The following is a 17,413-nucleotide window of genomic DNA, read 5'->3' as shown; positions in this document are numbered from 1 at the left end:
TAAGCATGGCAGCAGTAGAAAGTCTCCTCATAGTCTATTCCTTGCCTTTGGCGAAACCCTTTCGCTACTAGCCTTGCCTTATAGGTCTCTACCTTTCCATCAGAACCAATTTTCTTCTTGAAAACCCATTTGTTCCTATAGGTACAATACCTTCAGGTGGGTCAACAAGATCCCAAACTTGATTCTTATACATGGAATCAATCTCGGATTTCATAGCATCAATCCATTTTGAAGAGTCTATATCTGATATAGCTTCTTCATAGGTAAGTGGATCATCTCCATGATCTACTTCTTCATGAGTAGACAACTCTTGTTCTTTTCATGAAGAAAACCATATCTCAGTGGGTGAGATACCTTGGTTGTTCTACGAGGCATTGTAGATGTTTCATCAATGGGTATAGGTTGACTAGATGGATCTATATCCATCTGATGCGATGGTTGGTCGAATTCTCCAATTCTAACTCTATTTGCCTTCCTTTGCCTCCTTCTTGAACAAGCATTGTTCAAGAAATGTGGCATCTCTACTTATCACAACCTTTTGTGAAGTAGGCAAATAAAAATAATATCCAAAACTATCTTTTGGATATCCAACAAATCGACCTTTTACGATCGGTCTCTAATTTATCAGTGTTCAGCTTTTTGATATAAGCTGGACAGCCCCAAATCTTAACATGCTAAAGACTTGGATTACAACCCAGCCATATCTCATAAGCTGTGGAAGAAACTCATTTTGATGGAATCCAATTCAGAATATACAAAGCTGATTCAAATGAAAAACCCCAAAAGAAGATTAGCATATCGGTATAGCTCATCATATTACGTACCATATCCAATAGGGTACGATTTCTCCTTCGGATACACCATTCAGTGTGGCGTTCTGGAGGAGTCGGTGAGAAACAATGCCATGCTCTCTCAAGTATTCATCAAATTCGACTCAAATATTCACCTCCACGATCGATCGAAGAGCTTTAATATTTTTTCTGTTTGATTTTCTACTTCAGATTTAAATTCTTTGAACTTTTTCAAAGGATTCATGTTTGTATTTCATCAAATACAAATACCCAAACCTTGATTTATCATCAGTAAAGGTAATAAAATAATGAAAGCCCCCTCTAGCCATTTCTTTAAACGGACCACATACATCACTATGTATTAGTTCCAAAATATTTTGACTCTTAGCCCTTGTCCAACAAAGGGTGATCTAGTCATTTGCCACTGAAGGCAAGATTCATAAATTGGAGTAGGCTCAGAGCCCAATGAGGATAGAATCCCCATTTTCTCCAGTTTTGCAATCCTATCTTCTGCAACATGACATAACCTTAAGTGCCAAATATATTTTGAACTTGAGTTGGTTTTCACCATGGCATTGCATTCATTTAGATTGCTATACTCTGGCCAGTGGAAACACTTTCTTACTGTCAATGGAAACACTTTCCTGTTGGCAGTGGAAACACTTTCCTTTGCCTTTATCAGCTTTAGTCTTCCTTTTCTGTTTAGCTATTTTCTTGGAAGGACCAGGAATCGAGGTTTCTTTTCTTATTGCCCTTCTTCTTGTTGGACTTTCCAGTGAGAAGAAGATGCAATAAAGCTACCTCTTTTCCTTTATTGCACAGCATATTCTTTTGGGCAATAACCGGCATGTTGAGTAATTCGGCTAAGGTGCATTCTGTTTAGTCATATGGAAATTTGTCACAAAATTCCCAAAGACTCGAGGAAGGGTGAAGGATCAAATCCGTTTGTAGTTGGAAATCCATGTTGAAGTCAAGATGTTCCAATTGCTCAATCAGCCGAATCATCTTGTGGACATGATCCCCAACATTCTGTCCCTCAGACATCCTCATACGGAATAGCTATCTAGATATCTCATACCTAGCATTCCTGTTGTGCTCACCATATAACTCTTGTAGGTGAAGGAGGATCTCACTAGCACTCTGCATGTTCTCATGTTACTTCTGTAACTCATTACTCATGGAAGCAAGCATGTAACACTTAGCTCTCATATCATGCTCCTTCCACTTGTCCAAAGTATCATGTTCCTCTTGTGTGGCCTCTGGAGGTAAGGGACCAGGAATATTTGACTATAGAACATATCCTATATGTTCAAGGTTGAGACAAGTTTCAAATTTCTTAGCCAATCGAATGATTAGGTCTGTCAACTGTTGTGATCAAGTATGCTTGCAAGGATATTGGATGGTGGTGGTTGTTTTGTGCTCATTTTTATCGAGAAAATTAAGCTATGAGAAAATAACGATTAATTAGTAAATGTATCATGTAATTAACCAAAATGATTATGGTCTTTTAATCAAATTGGTCCTCCCACTAACTTAGCGAATCCTACACTTCCAAAGTAAGCGGAAATCCTAGTTGGTTGGATTTCTAGTGGGTGATTGAATTCTTATAATTCTATTGATCATCCTCAGGTACATCCATTATTGGAATTACAATAAACTATAAGTGAGCAACTCCTTGCCCATCACATCTCATGTGAGGTTCAATCCTTTTACTAGCCCCTAATGCTCAAAATCTCGGTACATCCAATATTGACTTATCTTGCATTAGTTAAGTTGATCCCATTGAGCGATAATTATGCAAATAATTTTAATGTCCTCAGTTACATCCAATATTGGCCACAAAACCATTTACAGATTTACACCATCTCATGCTTAACAATTATTCTTAAGAAAATCTCTTAAATTAATTGCATCTCATGCAACTATTTAAAATTTCTTAAAATAATTGCCCTAATGGAGGGCTTATGTTATAATTACTTTAATTATAGCATTTCCAACTTAATCATTTGTTTGGAAGATTTTATAGCCATCCTAATTACTATTAAGGTCTCACTTTGCACATTATCCATTTAGCATGCATATATCATATAATTGCATACATTCCCATACATCTCATGCATTCATGGATAAGCGATAAATATGGTATGATCATGGACTTTCTAAGGGATTCAATTACGAGCCACCAAGAATTGAATCGGGGCATTCCTAGGTGCATTTCATTCATTCATTTTACAAGAGTTGCTGAAGGAGTACATAATCAACACTTGATATTGAATTCCTCCTTTGGTCCCACCAATGCTCTTGACCTCCTTGAACTTCTTGCAATCCAATATTACATAGTAATCCTTTGAATACCAAGGCGAATTTACAAGAACTTAAATAAATGAAATTACAACCCAAAATATTACAAACTTAATAATACATGCCCAAAATAAATTAAAATAAATTAATTAATTTACAATCCCAAAGAAACATAAAAGAAATAAATCCAATCACATTGGTCTTTTATAGTCCATGATCATCCATCATGCATATCACTATTTAACAATTAAATAAAACATACATACTTAAATTAAATTGAATATCTCATATTCAACTTAAAATTCAGATTTGAATATGATTCAAATAAATTTAAAAATTCAGATTTGAATCTCATTCAAACAAATTTAAAAATTCAGATTTAAATCACATTCAAACAACTTCAAAAATTCAGATTTGAATCACATTCAAACATTTTTAAAAAATCAGATTTGAATCACATTCAAATATTTTTAAAAATCAGATCTGAATTTTATTGAATCAATTTTAAAAATCAGATTTAAATATGATTCAAACAACTTTAAAAATTCAGATTTGAATCTCATTCAAACAACTTTTAAAATTGATTTGAATCACATTCAAACATTTTTTAAAATTCTGATTTGAATCATAATTTAATTGTGTGATTAAAACAACTAATTAAACACTTTAATTAGTCAAAGAATAGGCCTTAGATCATACAACAATTGTAGAATTAAAGCCAAACCTTGAATCACCCATGGAACCATTGTTGCCGCCACCAATGGTGGCTTCTCCATGTGACGCCACATCTCATGATCCAACCAGCAATGAATCTCTTGATCTCATGATCAAACACACAATTAAATTATATAATCAACAATCTAAATGGCAAATATAGTGGCTCTGATACCAATTGAAGGATCGGGCGTGAAAAGACAAGATTATACCATTGAATTCAAAAATTTTCACCTAGGGTCACATGCACCATGCAAGATTTATTTTTATCTATTTGATTTCAATGATAAACAACATATTAAAACTCTTTTAATATGTTTTTGGATCTGTATTTGCCATTTAATATTTTAAAATTAATCAGATTAATTTTAGAACCTAGATTAAATCAAGAACGATTACACTAACCTCTTGATGTCTTTGCAGCGTGTCTGCGCCTTTGAGGACACGGATGTTGTCCCTCTAGCTTGTCCACACCAAGAACACCTATGGCAGCCCTTGAATGGCTTCTAAAGCTTTTTCTATTAATTAGAAAATCAAGTTCTGCCTTTTAAGAGATTAAAGATGTAAAGGACACTAGAAACAATTTCTAGCGTTCTTAATTCAAGAGATTGATGGCTAATCTCTTTGAATTGATGAGAGATGAAGAGAAATAGCTGGAGAGGCTCAAAGTGGCGTGACATATGAGAAGAGAGGCTGCTGGTTATGTTTTCTTTTCATAACCACACTTAAATAGCTAGGTTAAAACATTAAACCCTAGCCACATGTCACCTTTTGATTAGCTCTAGGTTTAAGTGACCCAATCACATTGTGCCAAGTGTCAAACCTATATTTAATCTTGATTTTAATCATCTTACATGATTAAAAACATTTGGTAAGCTTATGTGTTATGCCATGTGTCACCATCTCATGGTGCCACGTGTCTGTAATGAAATGACCAAAATGCCCTGTGTCTTAATTTTGAGTTCACAACCCAAAATAATTATTTTTCTTCTTCTAATTAATTTATATCAAATATAAATTATTTAATTAACCTCTATTAATTAATTTCTCATTAATTAAATTCATATTTAAACACTTTAAATATAAATTTAACTTATATTATACATCCAATAATCTAGATTTGGTTTCAAGTCATGCTAGGGACTTTGCAATTTTATTGCAAACCAAATCTATTTAATTAATCAATTAAACTCTTTAATTAATTAATTAAATCATATTTAAATAGGTGATAACTTGTGTATGTGTGTGACTTACTAGGCTCATCACTAATTGGCAATGAGACATGATATCAACTCTTAATATCATCAGAACTCTTTCTTACCATAAATGATTTCTCTAAATCATTTTATGAACCTCATAGACCATGGTTAACACCTAGCATAGCATGCCATGGCCACCCAATTAGTAATAAGATTTACCTTAAATGAACCTATAATCATATGTTACCATGCACTAGAATCTCTCTGTTACAAAATCCCAACTCAAAAATTGAGTCATGGTTTATGTCAAACTCCATTTGCTATGAATATTATGTTCTCTTTTAATTCCAGTTCTTGATTAAAAGATTTTTCTCATCGAAACTCTTTTACGAATAAATCTATCTGTCTGGCCAGAACTTGAAACATCAAGAACAATTAAATGAACATGGGATTTTATCTCTATTTACTTAGAGAGCAGATTCCTTCTTGATCAACACCTACCTCCATATATAACTAGCGAGCCAACACATGCCCATATACCCATACATAGTACAAGTATGAAAGCGATATCAAACTCAAACTACGTATATACAATATAAATGTGCTATCTCAGGTCTAAAGATTATATGCCTCGATATGATTTATGACAAAACATTGGCAAGAGTAAACTCCATGTGCTTGTCATAAGTGTCACTAGTTAGGCCTACTTATCATTTATAAGTGCCTATCATGTTTGTTATATGGCATGAGACTCACCATTCCATCTTATTTATATCTCATATAAATAACTTGGGAACAAACATGAATACAATCTTTCTGGATAAGTCATGTCCTTATTATGAAGTATCCTCGATTGTGAACCTATTTATGATACTTTGTGCTAGAAATATTGTCACTCATATTCTTAACAACTTAAGAATAATATTTCTAACAAAATATCAATGGACCTTTTCTATTACACATAAATATATTATGTAAACGGAAAAGTGGAAATGCCTTTTATTATTAAAAATATGTACAAGATACATACTAAATGATATGCTCTAGGGCATACTACTAACATAAACAAGAAATGAAGTGGTTTGTGTAGTGAGAATTGAGATTAGTGTGGCTACCCATGGTGACCTGCAGAATTGGACATGGGTCCAGCAGGTTTGGACAGCCATAACTTGAATTGTAGAGGTTCAATTGGTACAAGGTTAATTGGACATGAAACTAGACACATAATGGCACAACTTTGGTAAAGAAACCATGCCTACAAAACCAAACCAAGTGGACCAAAAGCTTGCCTTAATCCGGGTGACTTGCAGTCTATTTCTGCAGAATGACCAAATGAACAGTAATTGTTCATTTGGCCATAACTCAATATAGAAAGGTCTAATTGACCTGAAAGTTTACCAGCAACAAGCTGAGATATTGACCAACAACTTTCATGAAGGAACATAACCCAAATTTTGATTAGAACCTATCCAACAAGTGAGTTATAGTCACTGTTCACTGCACTATAGATATGGTTAGTCCAGAAAAATTTCAATCCAGCCAGTTATGGTTTTTAGACCATAACTTGAGTTACAAAACTCCAAATAGAGTGATTCAAAAGAGGAAATTCAACTAGAAAAATAAGGAACAACTTTCATGTTGATCATTTTGTCAAATTCCCTTTGCAAAAATGACTATTGAGTAAAATGAAGCATGAAAACTAAAAATTTTGCTTAATTAACATTAAGCTTAGAAATTGTATTGGCAACCAATACCAACAAATTTTGAATGCAAAATGTGGTATGTTGGGAGTATTAAAACCAATATACCTATTGTCTATTCAAAAGTCAACATTTTGGTTGACTAATGAAGTGAATAGTAACATGAAAACTTGAAATTCAAAAAATTGTAAAACTCAAAAGTGTAAAATGCCCTAGTATACCTAACAAGTTTGGTTTGGATAACTTGGTATGCCAATAGGGTTCTGTTAGCAGTACTACATATGGCTTCATGCCATTATGTGTTTCATGGCTGCCATGCCATTCTGTGACATAATAGCCTTTGGCTATGTTATTTGAGTTGATATACTTGGGTTTTAACCCTGATCATTATTGACTTATTAGTTGTTCTATTGCACACCAGAGACACAATGTGACCGATGGTGTGATGGTCAGGTACTTAGTACCCGGTGCGATATACCTATTTATCCAGTCCAGTCAACTAGTATGGGTTACTCGGGCAATAATAATAAATCTTACCAAAGTTTAATCAAATAATAATGAAATTAATATCAGAAGTTAAGTCTATAAAAAATGTAAACACATATTCTGCATATTCGTTTCATTTTATGTTATTTTATATTATTTTATATTGTCACCACTAAGCAGAATTGCTTAGCGCGTTGCTTTGCCACGCACGGATACTAGAGACCTAGGGTGGAGCCCTGCAGACATGAATCGGGGTGAGCCTTCAGAGCTGCATTCGGGGTCCTTTGTCACCTCACATCTGCGCTGCATATGGTAGGTCATTTGGACTATAGGTGGCCGTTTTGTATTTTGCATTTTGTATTAGTTTGGATTGTAACTATAAACTCCTGTAATTACGTATTAATATAAATATATGAAATTTCATATTAATGAGATTTTCGCACATTATGTATGTTGAATAATGAAATGTTGAAATTTTGAGATTGACTTGAATGTGTATAATGGAGTTTAGATTTGGAAATTATTTTGGAAGTGTTTTTAAACAGTTCGAAGAACTGTTTTCCAATTTCAGGCACTTTGTCGAATTTTCTATAAAATTTGCAGATAAATTCAGATTTATCAAAATTGAAAATAAATGAATTATAAAGGGATAAATTGTAATAGAAACATAAATTGGTGCTCCGGCACACTGAGTGGCATAACTTGCTCGGCTACACTGTAGACGGGCAAGGGGTGTCACATTTAGTGGTATCAGAGCATCAGTTTAAGCGTTTCTGGGCTTAGATAGAGTACATACCATTGCATTGCATTTGTAAGTGTTGGGGTTACACTGATGCATATCTGTTTGTTTTCTTATTTTGAATAGGATATGGATCCTGCTTCGCAAAGAGCAGTTAAGGAAGAGGTGGAGAGTCGTGCTCCACCAAGAGAGTGAATCGAGGCGGGAGAATCTGCTCCACCAGCAGCTGAGGCACCTACCCAACCTCAGTTTGCACTATTTCAACAAATGACCGAGTTTTACCGGCAAATGATGGGGGCAATTCCTGAAGGAACGGAAGCGTGAAAAACACAAGATTATACCATTGAATTCAAAAATTTTCACCTAGGGTCACATGCACCATGCAGGATTTATTTTTATCTATTTGATTTCAATGATAAACAACATATTAAAACTCTTTTAATATGTTTTTTTGGATCTGTATTTGCCATTTAAGATTTTAAAATTAATCTGATTAATTTTAGAACCCTAGATTAAATCAAGAACGATTACACTAACCTCTTGATGTGCTGCAGCGTGTCTGCGCCTTTGAGATTCGTCTTCAGGACACCAGATGTTGTCCCTCTAGCTTGTCCACACCAAGAACACCTATGGCAGCCCTTGAACAGCTTCTAAAGACTTTTCTATTAATTAGAAATTCAAGTTCTGCCTTTTAAGATATTAGAGATGTAAACAGGACACTAGAAACAATTTCTAGCATTCTTAATTCAAGAGATTGATGGCTAATCTCTTTGAATTGATGAGAGATGAAGAGAAATAGCTGGAGAGGCTCAAAGTGGCGTGACAATTGAGAGGAGAGGCTGCTGGTTGTGTTTTCTTTTCATAACCCCACTTAAATAGCTAGGTTAACACATTAAACCCTAGCCACATGTCACCTTTTGATTAGCTCTAGGTTTAAGTGACCCAATCACATTGTGCCAAGTGTCAAACCTATATTTAATCTTGATTTTAATCATCTTACATGATTAAAAAAAAAACATTTGGCAAGCTTATGTGTAATCCCATGTGTCACCATCTCATGGTGCCACGTGTCACTGTAATGAAATGACCAAAATGCCCCTGTGTCTTAATTTTGAGTTCTTAACCCAAAATAATTATTTTCTTCTTCTAATTAATTTATATCAAATATAAATTAATTAATTAATCTCTATTAATTAATTTCTCATCAATTAAATTCATATTTAAACACTTTAAATATAAATTTAATTTATACTACACATCCAATAATCTAGATTTGGTTTCAAGTCATGCTAGGGACTTTGCAATTTAATTACAAACCAAATCTATTTAATTAATCAATTAAACTCTTTAATTAATTAATTAAGTCACACACATACACAAGTTATCACCTAATTAAATCATATTTAATTAGGTGATAACTTGTGTATGTGTGTGACTTACTAGGCTCATCACTAATTGGCAATGAGACATGATATCAACTCTTAATATCATCAGAACTCTTTCTTACCATAAATGATTTCTCTAAATCATTTTATGAACCTCATAGACCATGGTTAACACCTAGCATAGCATGCCATGGCCACCCAATTAGTAATAAGATTTACCTTAAATGAACCTATAATCATATGTTACCATGCACTAGAATCTCTCTGTTACAAAATCCCAACTCAATCTGGAGTCATGGTTTATGTCAAACTCCATTTGCTATGAATATTATGTTCTCTTTTAATTCCAGTTCTTGATTAAAAGATTTTTCTCATCAGAAACTCTTTTCTGAATAAATCTATCTGTCCTGGCCAGGAACTTGAAACATCAAGAACAATTAAATGAACATAGGATTTTAACTCTATTTACTTAGAGAGAACGATTCCATCTTGATCAACACCTACCTCCATATATAACTAGCGAGAGCCAACACATGCCCATATACCCATACATAGTACAAGTATGAAAGCGTTATCAAACTCAAACTACCTATATACAAGATAAGCTGTGCTATCTCGTCTAAAGATTATATGCGATATGATTTATGACAAAACATTGACAAGAGTAAACTCCATGTGCTTGTCATAAGTGTCACTGGTTCGACCTACTTATCATTTATAAGTGCCTATCAAGTTTGTTATATGGCATGAGACTCACCATTCCATCTTATTTATATCTCATATAAATAACTTGTGAACAAACATGAATACAATCTTTATTGATAAGTCATGTCCTTATTATGAATTATCCTCTATTGTGAACCTATTTATGATACTTTGTGCTAGAAATATTGTCACTCATATTCTTAACAACTTAAGAATAATATTTCTAACAAAATATCAATGGACCTTTTCTATTACACATAAATATATTATGTAATCGGAAAAGTGGAAATGCCTTTTATTAATAAAAATATGTACAAGATACATACTAAATGATATGCTCTAAGGCATACTACTAACAATCTCCCACTAGCACTAGAGCCATTCATTACAATACCTTAGACCTATCTTCTCAAGATGTCGGTCTAAGCGAACTTGTGACAAAAGCTTAGTGAATGGATCGGTGAATTTTTAGGTGATGTTATTTTTCTGCATGGCTATATTGCCTTGCCCAACTATATCTCTGATAATATGGTAGTGCCTTTCTATGTGTTTGGATTTTGGGTGAGACCTTAGTTCCTTAGCTGTATGACTGCTCCATTGTTGTCACAGTGTAATGGGCCGACTCAATGGAAGGAACTCGTAAGTTACATCACGAACTTTTTATCCAAACGACTTCCTTTGCGACATCGATGCAGCAATATACTCGACCTCGATTAGTGGAATCTGCGATCGTGCTCTGTTTGGAACTCTTCCATATCGCACCTCCATTACAAATGAACACATATCGGTAGACTTTCTATCATCGATATCCGATTGGAAATCGTAATCGGTATAACCATCCAATTGCAAGTCTCCACCTCCATAAATCAAGAATAAATCCTTAGTTCTTCTCATGTACTTAAGGATATTCTTGTGACTATCGATGTTCCAAACCTGGATTGGATTGATACCTGCTAGTCAAACTAACAGCATATGCGATATCCGGCCTAATACACAACATCGCATACATTAAACTTCCAATAGCCGAAGCATATGGAATCCTGGCCATCTTATCTCTTTCTTCAGGTGTCTTTGGAGACATCTCTTTAGAAAGGTGGATACCATGTCTCATGGTAACAATCCTCTCTTGGAATCAAGCATGTTAAACCTCTTTAACACCTTTTCCAAGTATAGACTTTGGGATAAACCAATTATTCTTTCGCTCTATCTCTATAGATGCGAATCCCAAGAATATAGGTTGACTCCCCTAAGTCTTTCATGGAGAATGTATTTGACAACCATACCTTTATAGTTGTCAACATACATGTGTCATTACCCATCAATAGTATGTCATTCACAAATAAGACAAGGAAAGTGATAGCACTGTCACTAACCTTCTTATATACACATGGCTCATCCTCATTTTTGATAAAACCAAAAGATTTAATGGCTTCATCAAAACGGATGTTCCAACTCCTCGAGGCTTGTTTCAACCCATAAATGGATCGCTTTAGCTTGCATACCTTGGAACCAACTTGGGATTCAAATCCCTTAGGTTGGTCCATGAAAATGTTTTCTTCAATGTATCCATTGAGAAAAGGCATTTTGACATCCATCCGCCAAATCTCATAATCATAGTATGCACTATTGCTAATAAAATCCTAATTGATTTAAGCATGGCAGCAGTGAGAAAGTCTCCTCATAGTCTATTCCTTGCCTTTGGCGAAACCCTTTCGCTACTAGCCTTGCCTTATAGGTCTCTACCTTTCCATCGACCAATTTTCTTCTTGAAAACCCATTTGTTCCTATAGGTACAATACCTTGGTGGGTCAACAAGATCCCAAACTTGATTCTTATACATGGAATCAATCTCGGATTTCATAGCATCAATCCATTTTGAAGAGTCTATATCTGATATAGCTTCTTCATAGGTAAGTGGATCATCTCCATGATCTACTTCTTTATGAGTAGACAACTCTTGTTCTTCTTCATGAAGAAAACCATATCTCCTTTGGTGGGTGAGATACCAGTTGTTCTACGAGGAACGACTTTAGATGTTTCATCAATGGGTATAGGTTGACTAGATGGATCTATATCCATCTGATCAGTTGGTTGGTCAGAATTCTCCAATTCTAACTCTATTTGCCTTCCTTTGCCTCCTTCTTGAACAAACTGTTGTTCAAGAAATGTGTCATCTCTACTTATCACAACCTTTTGTGAAGTAGGCAAATAAAAATAATATCCAAAACTATCTTTTGGATATCCAACAAATCGACCTCTTTCTGATCTGGTCTCCAATTTATCAGTGTTCAGCTTTTGATATAATTTGGACAACCCCAAATCTTAACATGCTTAAGACTTGGTTTTCTTCCATGCCATATCTCATAAGGTGTGGAAGAAAGCGATTTTGATGGAATCCTATTCGAATATACAAAGTGATTCTAATGCAAATCCCCAAAAGGAGATTGGCATATCGGTATAGCTCATCATACTACGTACCATATCCAATAAGTGCGATTTCTCCTTTCAAATACAACATTTAGTGTGGCGTTCTGGAGAGTCGGTGAGAAACAATGCCATGCTCTCTCAAGTATTCATCAAATTCGATTACTCAAATATTCACCTCCACGATCGATCGAAGAGCTTTAATATTTTTCTGTTTGATTTTCTACTTGATTTAAATTCTTTGAACTTTTCAAAGATTCATGTTTGTATTTCATCAAATACAAATACCCAAACCTTGATTTATCATCAGTAAAGGTAATAAAATAATGAAAACCGTTTCTAGCCATTTCTTTAAACGGACCACATACATCACTATGTATTAGTTCCAAAATATTTTCACTCTTAGCCCTTGTCCAACAAAGGGTGATCTAGTCATTTGCCTTGAAGGCAAGATTCACAAGTTGGAGTAGGCTCAGAGCCCAATGAGGATAAAATCCCCATTTTCTCCAATTTTGTAATCCTATCTTCTGCAACATGACATAACCTTAAGTGCCAAATATATTTTGAACTTGAGTTGGTTTTCACCATGGCATTGCATTCATTTAGATTGCTTTACTCTGGCCAGTGGAAATACTTTCTTACTAGCAATGGAAACACTTTCCTATTGGTAATGGAAACACTTTCCTGTTGGCAGTGGAGACACTTTCCTTTGCCTTTATCAGCTTTAGTCTTCCTTTTCTGTTTAGCTATTTTCTTGGAAGGACCAGAATCGAGGTTTCTTTTTCTTATTGCCCTTCTTCTTGTTGGACTTTCCAGTGAAGAAGATGCAATCAAAGCTACCTCTTTTCTTTATTGCTGGCATATTCTTTTGGGCAATAACCAAACATGTTGAGTAATTCGGCTAAGGTGCATTCTGTTTAGTCATATGGAAATTTGTCACAAAATTCCCAAAAGACTCGGGAAGGATGAAGGATCAAATCCGTTTGTAGTTGAAATCCATGTTGAAGTCAAGATGTTCCAAGCTGCTCAATCACCGAATCATCTTGTGGACATGATCCCCAACATTACATCCCTCGGACATCCTCATACGGAATAAGCTGTTTAGATATCTCATACCTAGCATTCTCTTTGTGCTCACCATACAACTCTTGTAGGTGAAGGAGCATCTCACTCGCACTCTACATGTTCTCATGTTGCTTACGTAACTCATTACTCATAGAAGCAAGCATGTAACACTTAGCTCTCATATCATGCTCCTTCCACTTGTCCATAGTTTTATGTTAATATTGTGTGGCCTCTGGAGTTAAGTGACTTTGAACATTTGAATCTAGAACATATCCTATATTTCAAGGTTCAGTACTAGTTTGATTTTTCTTAGCCAATTAGACAGATTAGGTACTGTCATACTTTGTGATCAAGTATGCTTGCAAGGATATTGGATGGTGGTGGTTGTTTTGTGCTCATTTTTATCGAGAAAATTAGCTGCAGAAAATAACTTGATTAATTAGTAAATGTATCATGTAATTAACCAAAATGATTATGGTCTTTTAATCAAATTGGTCCTCCCACTAACTTAGCGAATCCTACACTTCCAAAGTAGAAAACGGAAATCCTAGTTGGATGGATTTCTAGTGGGTGATTGAATTCTTATAATTCTATTGATCATCCTCAGGTACATCCATTATTGGAATTACAATAAACTATAAGTGAGCAACTCCTTGCCCATCACATCTCATGTGAGGTTCAATCCTTTTACTAGCCCCTAATGCTCAAAATCTAAGGTACATCCAATATTGACTTATCTTGCATTAGTTAAGTTGATCCCAATGAGCCAGTAATTATGAAAATAATTTTAATGTCCTCAGGTACATCCAATATTGGCCACCAAACCATTTACATATTTACAACATCTCATGCTTAACAATTATTCTTAAGAAAATCTCTTAAATTAATTGCATCTCATGCAACTATTTAAAATTTCTTAAAATAATTGCCCCAATGGAGGGCTTATGTTATAATTACTTTAATTATAGCATTTCCAACTTAATCATTTGTTTGGAAGATTTTATAGCCATCCTAATTACTATTAAGGTCTCACTTTGCACATTATCCATTTAGCATGCATATATCATATAATTGCATACATTCCCATACATCTCATGCATTCATGGATAAGCGATAAATATGGTATGATCATGGACTTTCTAAGGGATTCAATGCAGCCACCAAGAATTGAATCGGGGCATTCTAGGTGCATTTCATTCATTCATTTTACAAGAGTTCTGAAGGAGTACATAATCAACACTTGATATTGAATTCCTCCCACTTGGTCCCACCAATGCTCTTGACCTCCTTGAACTTCTTGCAATCCAATATTACATAGTAATCCTTAGCATACCAAGGAATTTACAAGAACTTAAATAAATGAAATTACAACCCAAAATATTACAACCTTAATAATATATGCCCAAAATAACTTAAAATAAATTAATTTACAATCCCAAAGAAACATAAAAGAAATAAATCCAATCACATTGGTCTTTTATAGTCCATGATCATCCATCATGCATATCACTATTTAACAATTAAATAAAACATACATACTTATATTAAATTGAATATCTCATATTCAACTTAAAAATCCAGATTTGAATATGATTCAAATAAATTTAAAAATTCAGATTTGAATCTCATTCAAACAAATTTAAAAATTCAGATTTGAATCACATTCAAATATTTTTTAAAAAATCAGATTTGAATCACATTCAAATATTTTTTAAAAAATCAGATCTGAATTTTATTGAATCAATTTTAAAAATCAGATTTAAATATGATTCAAACAACTTTAAAAATTCAGATTTGAATCTCATTCAAACAACTTTTAAAATTGATTTGAATCACATTCAAACAATTTTTAAAATTCTGATTTGAATCATAATTTAATTGTGTGATTAAAACAACTAATTAAACACTTTAATTAGTCAAAGAATAGGCCTTAGATCATACAACAATTGCAGAATTAAAAGCCAAACCTTGAATCACCCATGGAACCATTGTTGCCGCCACCAATGGTGGCTTCTCCATGTGTGACGCCACATCTCATGATCCAACCAGCAATGAATCTCTTGATCTCATGATCAAACACACAATTAAATTATATAATCAACAATCTAAATGGCAAATATAGTGGCTCTGATACCAATTGAAGGCAGGCGTGAAAAACACAAGATTATACCATTGAATTCAAAAATTTTCACCTAGGGTCACATGCACCATGCAAGATTTATTTTTATCTATTTGATTTCAATGATAAACAACATATTAAAACTCTTTTAATATGTTTTTTGGATCTGTATTTGCCATTTAAGATTTTAAAATTAATCTGATTAATTTTAGAACCCTAGATTAAATCAAGAACGATTACACTAACCTCTTGATGTCTTTGCGGCGTGTCTGCGCCTTTGAGATTCGTCTTGAGGACACGGATGTTGTCCCTCTAGCTTGTCCACACCAAGAACACCTATGGCAGCCCTTGAACAGCTTCTAAAGACTTTTCTATTAATTAGAAATTCAAGTTCTGCCTTTTAAGATATTAGAGATGTAAACAGGACACTAGAAACAATTTCTAGCATTCTTAATTCAAGAGATTGATGGCTAATCTCTTTGAATTGATGAGAGATGAAGAGAAATAGCTGGAGAGGCTCAAAGTGGCGTGACAATTGAGAGGAGAGGCTGCTGGTTGTGTTTTCTTTTCATAACCCCACTTAAATAGCTAGGTTAACACATTAAACCCTAGCCACATGTCACCTTTTGATTAGCTCTAGGTTTAAGTGACCCAATCACATTGTGCCAAGTGTCAAACCTATATTTAATCTTGATTTTAATCATCTTACATGATTAAAAAAAAAAAAACATTTGGCAAGCTTATGTGTAATCCCATGTGTCACCATCTCATGGTGCCACGTGTCACACTGTGAAATGACCAAAATGCCCCTGTGTCTTAATTTTGAGTTCTTAACCCAAAATAATTATTTTCTTCTTCTAATTAATTTATATCAAATATAAATTAATTAATTAATCTCTATTAATTAATTTCTCATCAATTAAATTCATATTTAAACACTTTAAATATAAATTTAATTTATACTACACATCCAATAATCTAGATTTGGTTTCAAGTCATGCTAGGGACTTTGCAATTTAATTGCAAACCAAATCTATTTAATTAATCAATTAAACTCTTTAATTAATTAATTAAATCATATTTAATTAGGTGATAACTTGTGTATGTGTGTGACTTACTAGGCTCATCACTAATTGGCAATGAGACATGATATCAACTCTTAATATCATCAGAACTCTTTCTTACCATAAATGATTTCTCTAAATCATTTTATGAACCTCATAGACCATGGTTAACACCTAGCATAGCATGCCATGGCCACCCAATTAGTAATAAGATTTACCTTAAATGAACCTATAATCATATGTTACCATGCACTAGAATCTCTGTTACAAAATCCCAACTCAATTTGAGTCATGGTTTATGTCAAACTCCATTTGCTATGAATATTATGTTCTCTTTTAATTCCAGTTCTTGATTAAAAAGATTTTTCTCATCAGAAACTCTTTTCTGAATAAATCTATCTGTCCTGGCCAGGAACTTGAAACATCAAGAACAATTAAATGAACATAGGATTTTAACTCTATTTACTTAGAGGTACAGATTCCATCTTGATCAACACCTACCTCCATATATAACTAGCAGGATCCAAAACATGCCCATATTCCCATACATAGTACAAGTATGAAAGCGATATCAAACTCAAACTACCTATATACAAGATAAGCTGTGCTATCTCAGTCTAAAGATTATATGCATGATATGATTTATGACAAAACATTGACAAGAGTAAACTCCATGTGCTTGTCATAAGTGTCTTAGTTGACCTACTTATCATTTATAAGT

Source organism: Hevea brasiliensis, unplaced genomic scaffold (assembly GCF_030052815.1).
Source record: "Hevea brasiliensis isolate MT/VB/25A 57/8 unplaced genomic scaffold, ASM3005281v1 Scaf294, whole genome shotgun sequence".
NCBI lineage: Eukaryota > Viridiplantae > Streptophyta > Magnoliopsida > Malpighiales > Euphorbiaceae > Hevea > Hevea brasiliensis.
This window is presented reverse-complemented; position numbering follows the sequence as displayed.